A 15,419-nucleotide genomic window follows, 5' to 3' on the forward strand; every position below is an offset into this window, starting at 1 on the left:
ATTTTCTGAGTTTTATTTAGACAAGGGACTTTTTTAAGATAAAGGGTTCTTTTGATATGTCTAGATATGGTATGGAACACGAATGTAGGTGTAACCTTTTGACCTGTTTTTCATTGCATTTTCCTGTGATTTGATCACTCACGGGGGGATGTAGTGAGAATAATGAATTTGTGGTCATTTGAAATACTAATTTTGAGGTAAATCATATAATGGAGTTTATAGCTCTTGAACATAATTGTAGTTTGAACCACTGAGGAGTCAGGATTCTGTTTTTAAACATTGGCTATGAAGGTTTTGAATTGGCTATTATTGATTTGGTATTACAACAGAAAAAATCCCATTTGTCATCGATAATAAATATGGGATGATATGATACATTGAGGTTTGAACAGGATATATTTTAAGCCAATAGGGCAGGAAAGTAATAGGTTTCAGTTCTTAGAGGAGTGATCCTGAGGGGAGAGAGCTTATTTAAATAGTATTAAAATTATTGATAGGATAGGGATAGGTTTATTAAGGTTATGTAAGGACTTTAGAGATTGACACTATAAGACATGTTGTTGTTATTTTTAAATCCATGATAAAGTCAAAACAGTGAGACATAAAGGAACTATTATTAGAAAAAGGCAGACAGATGGGTCTACCCCGCACTGTTGAGACCTTGAAGGTTTGAGAGCAGAGTGGGGAGGGGGGCCAGGAAATGAGCAAGGTAGGCTGTGAAAAAAGATAGGATATAAAGGGTTTAACATATATAAACAGCACAGATACATTTTAAAGTAGATGGGTCACTTGACAGTTCAATAATGTAGAACATAATAATATTTTACTAATCTTACCTAAGTCATTATTTAGAGTAGGTAAGGTTGTTACCTGGCCAGTGCCAGGTATCAAACGGGGGAGGGGTACTTTGTGGTCTAGGATAGGATGGGGCCTATTGGATAATAAACTAATAATAAAAAAAGAATCTAGCTAATAAATAGGCATAGAAGTTAAATATATAATCAGATAGAACAAATGACAAACTGTTTGTTAACCAAACCTGTATGTCCAAGATTTTATGCACTACAGGTGAATTACAGGTGAACTCACTCAATCCAGTCCCTGAGGCCTGTTGGGGGGACCATACCAAGGACTCCTGGTAACAGCTAGCTGAAATAGCTACCCGGATTCATATCACACTGCGGGAGGGTAAGACACATTGACACTGTCGAACAAGCACAGTGTCCGAGAGGAGAACTGGAATTAACAGAATTCTGGGGGCCATCTCTCGGATGAAGATTTCCTTTTCCCGTCATTCCATCCCTGTGTTTGTTCATAGAAGTGAAAGTGTGTCTGGCTTCTTGCTGATGATGTTTTCTCTGGGAGAGGGTGGGGCTTTACAGGATTTCTTGTAGTCCTGAGCTGTCTGATTAGGATACGATGGGCATGTTACCATCACAGTACTGCCAGAACCACCACCAGTTCCAACAGACCAGGTTCAGCCGGCCTCCTCCACCACTTCAAGACCAAGTCCCACACCACCACCTAAGCTCTCCAATCTGGTACAGGTAATAAATGTGAAAGACATCTCAGATAGTGACCAATTGGGGACTGAAACTGGTTATGAGGGTAGGGAGAACATGTGGTTGGCCTATAAGAGATACACTGCCAAAACACTTAATAGAAAGGACTGTGTCGTATGTGGACATGCCAGACCTATTCTGGCTGCTCACCCATTTGCCCTAAGTAATGGGGAAGGTTGGATGTGTATATTGGAAAGTTTAAGCCAAATTTAACCCTGTGTAAAACTCTGAGTCTTGTGTTCCCGGGGGTCCCTCCCCAGAGGACACCATTGGGGGTTAAGGCATATGGGGGATATTACAGCTGTAACACTGGTACAGGTAGGGGTATAGACTATGGGAGGCTCCCTACTACTGACTGCATAATTAATAACCTCTGTCAGGGTATAATATAATATCTTTGTCAGAAACAAATCAGTTCTCTGTCTTATCCTGCGTGATGAAACATTGAACCCGTATATACGGAAATTGTATTTGCCATTTATTAACTTTTGAATTAAACAATTATTTTAACCAAGTTCAGGTGTACTATTGTTCCTATCTCAGTTGAACTTTCGCAACCCTAACAAGAGCAAAGGGCCATCTCTGCTATAGCTATACAGCCTAGTTGGGATAGCTGTCACTGCTGCCCAAGTGTCTAGTTTAAATGACACAACCTCCCCATTGAGTTTAATGTCTGAATGCCAGCCAGCATTGTTTTCCTTTACGTCTCCCAGAAAGATGCTGTCCTGCTGTACCTCCTCTGAGACCTCATGCATTTGCTTTAATCGACAGACAGCTGAAAAGTGTCCTCTCCTGTGACATTTCCTGCATTCCGCATCCTTTGCTGGGCAATCTTTCCATCTGTGGAAAGGGGATTTCCCACATTTGCGACAAACACTTGAACTAGCTACTGGTGCTGTCTGTGATTGTTTTCTCCACGTCTGGCTCTGTTCTGTGTTTCCCTACGTTTTTTGTTTTTTTTTAGCTCTGTATGAAAATGCATGTATTTCCTCACTCTCTTCGCTCTGCAAGGAGCTGCTGTCGCGCAGTATCGTCTTCTGTCTTTTTACTGTCTCACTCTGCCTAACCTGGTTTACCGCTTTGGACAAGGTAAGCTGGGAATTCAACTGTAACTTTTCAGAAAGTGATATTTCTTATTCCGACTACAATCCGATCTCGGATCAGCTCTTCCCTTAGCGCGCCAAACTGACAGTGTTCTGCTAGTTTGTGAACAGCTGTGATAAAACTGTTGGTGGTTTCACCCTGCTCCTGTTTGCGCATATTAAACCTAGTTCTCTCAAAAATAATGTTGTGTCTCCCTACAAAATACGTTTCAAAACAGTCTTTAACGGCACTGTAGTTAAGATTCTCTTCCTCGGTCAACGTTGAAGCATTTAATATATCCTCAGCTTCATCACCCATAGAGTAGATCAGTGTATTAACTTGAAATGCCTCGTTTTTCACGTTTAAGCCTGATGCTACACTGTACCTTTCAAAGGGCCATTTCGGCCAGTTTTGAATGTGCATACAAACCCGAAATCCGTCAGCACTAGCCACTGGCCTGTCCGTGTTTGCGCCAGAGTCCGTTGAACTTGGAGTCGCAAACCCTGAAATCCCGCCAGCTTCTTCCTCTTGCAAACATGTTGCTTAGCAGTAACTTAGTCATTGATCGTTAGCTAGCAAAATAATGATATGCGCTGTTTTATCTCCAACACTGTGCCCTCCCTGCTTTGAAACAGCCTGAATGTATGATTTACTTGGTACGTCCTTCACGTTTATGTGAATTTTAAAACTACTTCTGACACCATGTAGTATGATCTAAAATAATATCTCAAAGCAAAGTTGTTGCCTGTCAGTTTGTATGGAATATGGAACTCTGCTTTGGAGAAAAGCAAGACTGGAAGAGAGGAGTTTGTGATAGACTTGAGTTCCATATTTAGCCACAGGGGGGCAACAGTGTCCAATTTATCAGGGAAACCCAGTTGCCAGTACGGTAATGCCCTGGTGTTTGCAGCCCAGTAGTAATGCTTAAAGATGGGTAGGCCTAAGTCGCCACTTTCCTTGGGCTTTTGCAAGTGGGCTTTACGAATACGGTGTTTTTTGTAACCTTAGACAAATGACAAGATTGTCCAGTCCAAAGTCTTAAAAAATTATGAGGTAAGAAAAATTGGGAGATTCTGGCATAGATAAAGGAACCTGGGGGGAGAAACCGTTTCTATGGCATTTGTGCGCCCCATCATAGAAAGAGGCAATATTCTCCAGCTCTCTATGTTTTGTTTTAACTTTGCAACCAGTTCACTGTAGTTTAGCTTGAAGATGAGCTTTGGATTTTTAGACCCAGGTAAGTTAAGTGGGTATGCAGCACTTTAAATAGTATCCTCTCTAGCTCACTTGTTGTCAAATTATCTGCGATACACATGAGATCCCCTTTTCCCCAATGTATTGAATAGCCAGATAGTTTGCGAAATTAATTGATTAAGTCTAGTTGTTTAGGGACAGAGGCTACTGGGTCGGAGAGGTATAAAAGTACATCGTCTGCATATAACGAAATGCGGCTTTCTATGTTTCCTACTTTCAGACCTTGGATATTAGGATGATCCCTTATTTGTATCGCCAGGGGTTCAAGGGCGACAGCGAAGAGCAGAGAACTGAGTGTGTACCCCTGTAGGACAGATCTATGTAGTTCAAAGGGACTGGATGTGTCGCTGTTGGTCAGAATAGCGGATGTTGGGCAGGCGTAGAGCATTTTGACCTAGGTGATAAATGAGTCGCCAAATATAGTGAGTGCTTCAAACATATGACCATTCTATTTGGTCAAACGCTTTTTGAGCATATAGCGATATAACAGCCGCCTTGGAGCCCCTCCCCTGATTTGCACAAAGAATGTTCAGCAGCCTGCGCACATTAGAAAAACAGAACTTGCCGGGGATATACCGTCTGATCCAAGGAATAATGGTTGTTACATGTTTGTTCAACCTATTAGCAAGCACTTGTCATTTTTTTAAAATCGAAATTAAGCAATGCTATCGGTCTATAATTTGCAGGATCTGTTGCCTCTGCCTTTTTTTTAACAGACGGCAAATATTGGCTTCATACAATGATTTCGGCAAAATATTATTTTCTGTTGAATCCGTGATCATCCTGAGTAAGAGGGGAGCGAGAGCTTCACTGAAGGTTTTATAACATTCACAGCCAAAACCATGAGAGCCTGCAGCCTTTCCAGGTGGGAAAGCTTTTATTGCCTCGATTATTTCCGCTGTTGTGAAATTTGAGTTCAATTCTTTTTTGGCGCTATCATCAAGTTTTGGCCGGCTGATGGAATCAAAGAAAGCGGATATATTCATCCAGATGCTTTTGGTCTAATGTAACTGAGTTAAATTATTTGAATCAGTTGTTTATCCTTTTAGGGTATGTCAGCAAAGTGTCCGCCTTAGACCGGATGTTACGGATTGCTCTATTTGCCTGTGAGCCCTTTAGTTGTCTAGCCAGTAACCTTTCTGGTTTGTCCCCTAGTTCAAATTGTTTTTGTCTCAGCATTAGTAGGAGGTTACTGACCTGTGAACCAAGAATAGAATTGTATTCATATTTTAATTTCAAAATATTGTTGTAGTCAACCTGCGAGAGTGAAGTTCTGTATGTCTCCTCCAAAGCTGGGAGTTTTTTTTTTCTATCTCCTCCAACCGACTGCGATTCACTTTTTTTTAATAGCAGACTCATATGAAATATGACCTCTCATAACCACTTTAAAAGTTTCCCATGGTGTAGAATCAGATACCACTCCTGTGTCATTAGTCTTGAGGAACTCAATCAACTTGGCTGTCATGCTGTCAATGAATGCTTGGTCTGTGAGCAAGGAGAGGTTAAAACGCCATCTGTAATAAAGTATTGGTAAAGAAAGATTGAGGGACAACATAATTGGACTGTGGTCACTTATTAAGATGCTATGGTGTTTCGAATTAAGCACATTGGTTATCAGTTTGGAATCTATTAGAAAGTGGTCGATTCTAGAATAAGACTTGTGAACATGAGTAGAATGAGTTGTTTTTGTCTGTGGGATGTTGTGGTCTCCAGATGTCCACTAGATTCCTGGATTTGATATGATTATTTAGAATCTGGACAGAAGTGATATTAGAAGGAGTATGTGTAGACTGTAGACAGTCTGTCAAGATACGGATCAAGGTAACAATTAAAATCGCTTCCAATTATTCGATTAGTGGTACTAAGATCTGGGAGCAAATCAAAAACATTAGGAAAGAAATGTGGGTTGTCAATGTTAGGGCCATAAACGTTCAATAGGTTGACAGGAAAATAATGAATGTTCCCTGGTACAATGATATACCTACCGTGTGGGTCTGTAGACATGGAGGAGAGTTGGAAATGGATGTTTTTACGAAAGAGAATAGCGACACCTCTAGCTTTGGGTGATTGATAAACTTGAGAAATCCAGTTGGATCTCAGATGCCGCTGCACAGTGGCTTTTATGTGCATTTCTTGCAGGAAAATTATGTCAGCACCAAGTGATTTCAAACGCTTAAATATCATGCCCCTTTTGCGCGTGAGACCGTTCAAGTTCCACGAGACACAGCCTTAACATCTGACTGATTCCCGAGATCGTTTCCTGACATTTACATCCAAGAGCATTTAAAATAAAACATCTTAAGCATGTACAAATTAAAATCAAACTTGTCTGGCAGCAGAAAACAAAAACCAAACAGGGTAACAGACCACAGAGAACCCCCCTCTCCCCACTGCTTCCCCAGAGAAGCCCGCTCTCCCCACGGCTTCCCAAGAGAAACCCGCCCTCTCCACGGCTTCCCCAGAGAAGCCCGCTCTCCCCACGGCTTCCCCAGAGAAGCCCGCTCTCCCCACTGCTTCCCCAGAGAAGCCCGCCCTCTCCACTGCTTCCCCAGAGAAGCCCGCCCTCTCCACTGCTTCCCCAGAGAAGCCCGCTCTCCCCACGGCTTCCCAAGAGAAGCCCGCTCTCCCCACGGCTTCCCCAGAGAAGCCCGCTCTCCCCACGGCTTCCCCAGAGAAGCCCGCTCTCCCCACTGCTTCCCCAGAGAAGCCCGCTCTCCCCGCGGCTTCCCAAGAGAAACACGGTTCTCCCCATCTCACGTAATTGAGGACCGCCAGGTATGATGGCTAGAACAGACCCAATACTATGCTAGTAACCTAAACAGCCCTCTCCGCGGTTGTTGGAAAACAAAATGAATACGTTACCGCTTATGAATAAACATAGAATCCACTGTTTGCTCAGTCAATATCCCAGAAATGTGTGGCGAGTGATTTCACCCTTTCAGAGGGTTTACTGTAGTTTTGATAAGTAGGTTGCAGCCTCTTTGGCTTGGTGAAGACTTTTGTCATGCTGTTGTGATGAACATGCAGCTTTGCTGGAAAATGAAGCCCTCACCACCTGTAGAGTGCGGTGTTATGGGTGTAAGATGTATTTGGTAGCATTGCATTTAAATTGTTAAACTTGGGTCAAACGTTTCGGGTAGCCTTCCACAAGCTTCCCACAACAAGTTGGGTGAATTTTGGCTCATTCCTCCTGACAGAGCTGGTGTAACAGTCAGGTTTGTTGGCCTCCTTGCTCGCACACGCTTTTTCAGTTCTGCCCACACATTTTCTATAGGATTGAGGTCAGGGCTTTGTGATGAGCACTCCAATATCTTGACTTTGTTGTCCTTAAGCCATTTTGCCACAACTTTGGAAGTATGCTTGGGGTCATTGTCCATTTGGAAGACCCATTTGCAACCAAGCTTTAACTTCCTGACTGATGTCTTGAGATGCTTAAATATATCCACATAATTTTCCTACCTCATGATGCAAATATTTTGTGAAGTGCACCTGTCCCTCCTGCAACAAAGCACCCCCACAACATGATGCTGCCACCCCCGTGCTTCACGGTTGGGATGGTGTTCTTCGGCTTGCAAGCATTCCCCTTTTTCCTCCAAACATAACAATGGTTATTATGGCCAGTTTTATTTTTGTTTCATCAGACCAGAGGACATTTCTCCAAAAAGTATGATCTTTGTCCCCATGTGGTTGCAAACCGTAGTCTGGCTTTTTTATGGCGGTTTTGGAGCAGTGGCTTCTTGCTTGCTGAGCAGCCTTTCAGGTTATGTCGATGTAGTACTCGTCTTACTGTGGATATATACTTTTGGACCTGTTTCCTCCAGCATCTTCAAAAGTTCCTTTGCTGTTGTTCTGGGATTGACTTGCACTTTTCATACCAAAGTACGTTCATCTCTAGGAGACAGAATGCGTCTCCTTCCTGAGCGGTATGACGGCTGCGTGGTCCCATGGTGTTTATACTTGCGTTCTATTGTTTGTACAGATGATCGTGGTACCTTCAGGTGTTTGGAAATTGCTCCCAAGGATGAATCAGACTTGTGGAGGTCAACAATTTCTTTTCTGAGGTCTTGGCTGATTTCTTTTGATTTTCCCATGATGTCAAGCAAAGAGGCACTGATTTTGAAGGTAGGCCTTGAAATACATCCACAGGTACACACCTACAATTGACTCAAATTATGTAAATTAGCCTAACAGAAGCTTCTAAAGCCATGACATAATTTTCTGGAATTTTCCAAGCTGTTTAAAGGCACAGTCAACTTAGTGTATGTAAACTTCTGACCCACTGGAATTGTGATACAGTGAATTATAAGTGAAATAATCTGGTCTGTAAACAATTGTTGGAAAAATTACTTGTGTCATGCACAAAGTAGATGTCCTAACCGACTTGCCAAAACTATAGTTTAACATGAAATTTGTGGAGTGGTTGAAAAACTAGTTTTAATGACTCCAATGTAAGTGTATGTAAACTTCCGACTTCCACTGTATGTAACCGCTTTCAGGTCCAGATTGAAACTATGGATTTCCACTTAGCTTCCATCTGTTCTCCCTGATTGCTCTCACCTGCGCGGAACCTGTGAAATTTGCAGATTGTGGTACGTTTTGATTTATGTGCTGGCATTTTGATGACAAATTATTTCATTTAGTGAATGTTTTGGTCTTATCTTGTCATGTGATGTGTGACCTCTTTGTTGCAAGGCTGTTTTCATTTACCACAAGGGAAGGTTACCAAAATAACATATGTTACAAGGTGTGGCTCTTTGGCTTGGTTTCATTACTAGAATAACGAATAGTGACAATGCAATCTGTTTTCTATTCTCTCCAGCCTCTGCTGTTGGTACGGTGGTGATTGTGGACATCCACCCTTGTCCTAAACAACCATGCCAGCTCCATAAAGGACAGGCCTATGCTGTCAATGTGACATTCAAGTGGTAAATACTGTTGTTTTTTTGTTGTTGTTTTTTTACCAGGGAACAGTGGGTTAACTGCCTTGTTCAGGGGCAGAATGACAGTTAGGGGATTCGATCCAGCAACTTTTCAGTTACTGGCCCAACGTTCTAACCACTAGGCTACCTGCCTCCCCAAAATATATATATATCATCAACCAATTTGTTTTGTAGCCCTTCACATTCGTACCCATACTGGTTGAACATTTCAGATTTGGGCACTGATAAGCAGCTATTGGAATGCTGTGGCTGTACAGTAACATGCTATAAATGATGTCAGAGCTCAAACTCTGCGCTTCACAGCACTGTATGGGTTTTCTGACAGCCGTTCTGAACTTGAGCACCGCACATGACAAGAAGTTGGCCCCAACCCTCCAGCTAATTGGGTAACTTGTGCAACAAAAAACATTCTGCCAGCTTTTTGTGCGTATGGGAGACAAGTTAGTCCTCTCACTCAAACCCTTGTCAGTTTATTTTGTTGCACCTACCCCACATTTCCTAGGAATCTTCTTATGTTACTGAATGAGTATTTCCAGAATTTGTTACCTACAAATGTGGTGGAAAGTATAGTAAATGTAAAATGCACATAAAATCAAGTGTAATGTTTGGTTTCAGTCTTGTGTCTGGTGAACTGTTGCATCCTCAACTTTGGTCTAATAATTTCCCCATAATCTCAAAACTGTTCCCTTTCAATTGCTACCATGCTTATGCATATGCACATCATATTTCTTCTGTAAGAAGCGTTTAAATTTAGCCCTATTCATATAGGCCAATTTCCATGAGTGTAAAGGTTTAATTCAAAGTAAATGTTGCCTATATTCTTTTTCATCCTTCCTGCTTCTCGTTTTAGCAGTTGAGAGCCAGACGAGTAGAGCAATTGTCCATGGGGTGATCACTCATATTCCCATTCCTATTGAAGACGGCTGCAAGTCTGATAAAAGGGAAACGTTTGTGTATTGTTTGTCCCATATACCGGACACAATCTATACATTTGTCTATTCATTTCTATACTGAACTAAAATATAAATGCAACATGTAAAAGTGTTGGTCCCATGTTTCATAAGCAGAAATGAAAGATCCCAGAAACTGATGTGTATTGTCAACCAGTAATGGCTAGATTTGTAATTTTATAAAATCAGGATTTCTAAATTGTTTCATCTAATAAAAGTATTTAATTCATGTTAAGTGTTAAAGTTTTACCTTGGGAATTTGCTTTCACATCTGATTAACATTACAGAAAAACAAATGTCTGACAAAATGCTGTGAGCGGTTCATTTATCTTTTAAAAAGCATAACCAAATAACAAACACATGCCTCAGCATTTAAGATAATACAATTTTATTACATAGGATGACTGGCTTTACGCATTCACCGAGGTAAGACTGATGCACAGACATCCCTCATTTGAAAAGCAACAAGTGCATGCAATAGAATTGCAGACTAGAATGAAACTAGATTTTCTTGGTCAGCAGCATAAAGAATGAAAGTAAGAATTCCAGAGACATTTTACATACAGGATAAACTGGTTTGATACAAAGTTAACTTAAAATTAGACTTTACAAGGGATGAGAATATATTCCCAACACAAACTGAAACAGTACCAGAACTGTGAAACTGATAAGGACTTGGGGCTAATCATAGATGTATGGGCCAACATCCTAAAGCAGCTTCACAATAATGAATATGATTCCATCTTTTGACATCTGAAATAATTCAAATATGTTGACTCTCAGGAGGAGGAACCGGTAGTTAAAGACTCATATTGTGCTTTTTACTGAGGAACCAAATGCAGTTTGTTCCATATCCAAAACAATTACGTTTATCAATGATCCATCCTCTTCAAGTCATCTTCAGGTGCTTTAATTGTTTGCCTAAAGGCGTCCACATACATGGGTTCAGTTTGCTCCGAGCAGAACTTGGCTAGGCGAAGCCAATGTCTGTGCTCTCATACTCCCTAAAGACCTTTGCTTGGAAACGAGAAAAAAGCGATGATATTACTGTTTGTCCATATAGAGACGCCGTAGCAACAACAGACAGAAACACTTAATCAAAAACATCAGACTTAATTAATCTAAGATAAAACAAGAAATTTGTCAGGTCTTAAGTTGCGCAATTTTACATCTAGCTAAAATCTTTGATGCCATGAAAAAATATGCTTGAAAACTAGTCATCTCTCATTGAATGACAAACACTTCATGTTCCCACTCCTGCTAGGAAGTAGTACTGTTGACCAATCACCGATGAAGGGGCTAGCATGCTGACCAGTCCGCGCACATATTGATTTTGTCCACCCACACCAGACGCGATCAAGACACGCAGGTTGAAATATCAAAATGAACTCTGAACCAACTACATGCATTTGGGGACTGGTTGAAAAAGCATTAAACATTTATGGCAATTTAGCTAGCTAGCTGTTGCTAGCTAATTTGTCCTGGGATATAAACATTGGGTTGTTATTTTACCTGAAATGCACAAGGTCCTCTACTCCGACAATTCCACAGATAAAAGGGTAAACCGAGTTTGTTTCTAGTAATCTCTCCCCCTTCAGGCTTCTTCTTCTTTGGACTTTATATGGCGGTTGGCAACCAACTTTAAAAGGTGCATTACCACTACCGACTGGAGTGTGGACCTCAGTTCATCTTTCAGTCACCCACGTGTGTATATGCTCCTAAAAACCAATGAGATGGGAGAGGCGGGACTTGCAGCTTGTCAAGCATCACAAATAGAACCAAGTTCTATTTTAACGCCTGGCTGCACAGTGTGGATGCAATGACTGGATAACATGTATGTGTACATTTATTTTTGCGATGCGAGCGGTGTGGTCAGCATGTTAAAGCGGCAGCATGCTTCAGTTCGACTAGGCGAACGAGTGTGCTCGCATACTCCCTTGAAATACCTTTCCCCCCTGCTCCCCATGTGAATAAAATCATTCTGCCTTCCCTGGTGGTGGTAGCAGCCAGATGGATGTCCGATAAATCATGACCTAACCAGAAAGGTTTCTGTTTGTATTCAGATGGGACATCAATTGTACTAACAACCCTTGTTTCACTTCCACAGCATTAGCTACAGTGTGTTTTCTAGTGGCCATTTTGCTGCAGCCTCTCCAATCTCTGTAGCAAGGCATTCCCAAAGGCTTCTCTAACCTGGGCTGAGGGTGTCCAGCAGCGAATAAACAGTCTCATAGTACTGGGTGCTCAAGCTCTCATCCACCTCGTCGAAGGCGTAGCCAACCACCTGTAAGGTCAAATATAGAGCGGTCCATCATATAGGCCTACACAGAATAACAGCACAAATTGAATCACAGCATCAAGTCAATATCCCTCACCCTTATTCCGGCTTCAGTGAGCTCAAGGCAATAACGATTTCCCTCTAGTTTCCACGTTTATGTAGGCCACATCCAAAACGCTGTCCAGATTTTGGGACATGTACATTTTAGCCACGGCGAATAGAACATCATTGACCACCGCCTCTGCTTCCAACCTCATGTCTTTCATGTGATTAATACAGTCTTCATCAAACAAGGAAACAGGTGAGTCCTCTAGTTGGTAGTGTATCTCCATCCTCTACACCAGACACATACAAAATATGTTAAAGGTGCAATAAGTAATACAATTAAGTATAGTAAATGCAAGCTAAGTACAAGAAAAAAGTAGTGTTTTACCATATAATAAATGTGTTTTGTTATCATAGGAGAGTTTGTAAACTAAGATGTAAGATAGGTACATGGTACAAGCAAGTCCAAAGGTCCAAACATCGGAATGCACCTAACTCCAGGGTTTATATTTTTGTGGATGGACCCAGTCTGACTGTAAACAATATTACAGTAGAGCTTTGGCATGGGTCCTCAGAAAGTTCTACACCTGTACCATCGAGAGCATCCTGACTGGTTGCATCACCGCCTGGTATGGCAACTGCTTGGCCTCCGACTGCAAGGAACTACAGAGGGTAGTGCGTACGGCCCAGTACATCACTGGGGCCAAGCTTCCTGCCATCCAGGACCTCTATACCATGCGGTGTCAGAGAAAGGCCCTAGAAATTGCCAAAGACTCCAGCCACCCTAGTCATAGACTGTTCTCTCTGCTACCACACGGCAAATGGTACCGGAGTGACAAGTCTAGGTCCAAAAGGCTTCTTAACAGCTTCTACCCCCAAGCCATAAGACTCCTGAACAGCTAATCAAATGGCTACCCGGACTACCCCCCCCCCACACTTATTTTTCTTAACTGCATTGTTGGTTAAGGACTTGTAAGTAAGCATTTCACTGTTGTATTCGGCTCATGTGACAAATAACATTTAATTTAAAGGATGGTGTGTTGTGATGGTTTGGAATTCATTCATGAATCATGTGATAACTACTGAAACCAGTCAGAGTATGACTAGCATCTCATACCATAGTTACTGTTTACTAGTGATTTTACGTTTGATATCGGAGCTGAAGCATGAGTTAAAATCACTAAGCAGCTAACACCTCGATCACGCCGACAGCGTTTTGGTAAACCAGGAGTACATTCATTTCCAACGGAATGCTGCGTTTGCAACCATGTGTTGCAAAATGTGAGATCCCACTGATTTCACTGTGGTTCTGGTGCTTTCTTCGATTCCAAACTACTTTCAAACACTGACCTCTACTGGACAATGTACTTACAAATATAGTTAGTATTTCATAATAAAGGTTTAACCTTTTTTACTACCTCGTACAGTAGTTTGTGCCAATACACCTTATGAGTGTAGTCTGCCAATAAGTAGTTTACACCTCGATCCCACATTCGGCGTTATTGTGCAAAATGGTATGCAGCATCTCTGTGTGTAACAAAAGTACAACATTCAACTTCTGCACATACAGTTTGACGCATACGCTCGATAAATCCAATGTATGCACCACACAGAACGCATGGCACCTGCCTCTCCAACGCCATGCTGCAAGGCAAACGCAGCGTTCCATTGGAAATAAATGTACTTCTGGTGTACCAAAAGCAATGATGCTGTCGGTGTGATCGAGGCGTTACCCTGACTGATAGCTTAGCAGGTAGGGAGCAGAGAACATTCAGGGATGTGAGGGTGAGGCTGAAGACACACTTTCAAATGTTTTAAAATGTGAAACCACACTTTCTGCACTGTTTAAATCATTTGTTTTATTTAGTATAAGCTTTTGTCTTAAGCATCTTAAATGCCATAGATTCATTTTTTTTATATATACACACTGAACAAAAATATAAAACGCAACATGCAACGATTTCACAGATTTTACTGAGTTACAGTTCATATAAGGAAATCAGTCAATTGAAATTAATTCATTAGGCCCTAATCTGTGAATTCCACATGACTGGGCAGGGGTGCAGCCATGGGTGGGCCTTGGAAGGCATCGGCCCGCCCGCTTGGCAGTCAGGCCCAGCCAATCAGAATGAGTTATTCCCCACAAAATAACTTTATAAACAGACAGAATTACTCCTCAGCACCCCGTTACAATCTCGCAGGTGAAGAAGCTGAGTTTGGGGTTCTGGGCCGAGGTGTTTACACGTGGTCTGCAGTTGTGAGGCTGGTTAGATATACTGCCAAATATTCTCTAAAATGACATTGGAAGCAGTTTATGGAAGAGAAATTAACATTCAATTCTCTCGCGGACATTCCTGCAGTCTGCATGCCAATTGCTCGCTCCCACAAAAAATTGTGTTCTGCGACAAAACTGCACATTTTAAAGTGTCCTTTTATTGTCCCCAGCACAAGGTGCACCTGTGTAATTATAATGCTGTTTAATCATCTTGATATGCCACACCTGTCAAATGGATGGATTATCTTGTTGCGTTTTATATTTTTGTTCAGTGTAGTAAACTTGGAAGGCAAAAAAGGGAAGTATGACGCAGGTATTCCAACTGATTATAGGGTAGCAAAGCCAACGATTTATCGCTACGCCACGGAGTTATGAAAATATGTTGTTACTAATGCATTGTGAACAGATAACGAAACTGAGTAATTCACCGTTTTCGGCACAATTTGTTGAAAGCGCCGAAGCCTTCTTCAGAAAGCCTCGGTTTTCCATCACTACCGTACCACTTCTCATTCTGTGACAAGACAGTCCCACTGCAGTCCATCACCATGTTAGCTTGCTAGCTAACTTATCGCCAATAGCAGCCAATGTATGTGGCTATAGGTTCTCTTTATAGAAAGATTTGTATTTCCAATAAACAATCATGATTATACTTAAACTTATCAGGAAATGTAATTTATATTTTTAAACAATGAAAATAATTCTAGCTGCCTTACTCACATCGCTCCGCGGGTCTTTTTTTATTTTTTAATACTGTACTTCCGTGTGATCAACAAAGAGTTTTGTTCATGAAGATTTCACATTTCCAGTTCTCAAAATCTTTTGCCCTTAATGACTTCTGGTCAACACCACTGTTGTAAAATATTTTTGATAATTACTTCTTTGCAATTATTTCTACACCTTGACTTTGAACATGGCAATATTCAGATCAGAAGTCAAAAGAAAAAGTTCAAGTGGAATGGCTTGTGGAGGAAAAAGCTTTGCTGGGAGCATATGCGCAGTAAACACTTTTAGTAGATTTTCGCAGAAGGGGTG

At 41.5% G+C, this 15,419-nt stretch overlaps 1 long non-coding RNA gene and 1 pseudogene across 3 annotated transcripts; one reads left to right on the forward strand and one right to left on the reverse strand.

Moving 5' to 3' along the window:
- Window positions 1-2,676: 2,676 nt before the first annotated feature.
- LOC129812908 (uncharacterized) lies at window positions 2,677-10,019 on the forward strand. 3 transcript variants are annotated; one of them, XR_008753088.1, is made up of 4 exons: window positions 2,677-7,778; window positions 7,879-8,021; window positions 8,396-8,488; window positions 8,719-10,019. It is a non-coding gene; the product is annotated as an uncharacterized LOC129812908 (long non-coding RNA). The 3 variants fall into 3 exon arrangements; XR_008753089.1 differs by having other exon boundaries at window positions 2,677-4,764; XR_008753087.1 differs by having other exon boundaries at window positions 2,677-8,021.
- Window positions 10,020-10,160: 141 nt separating this feature from the next.
- On the reverse strand, window positions 10,161-15,396 carry LOC129812907 (GSK3-beta interaction protein-like; annotated as a pseudogene).
- Window positions 15,397-15,419: the final 23 nt, after the last annotated feature.

The sequence above is a fragment of the Salvelinus fontinalis genome, chromosome 16 (genome assembly GCF_029448725.1).
Source record: "Salvelinus fontinalis isolate EN_2023a chromosome 16, ASM2944872v1, whole genome shotgun sequence".
Classification (NCBI taxonomy): domain Eukaryota; kingdom Metazoa; phylum Chordata; class Actinopteri; order Salmoniformes; family Salmonidae; genus Salvelinus; species Salvelinus fontinalis.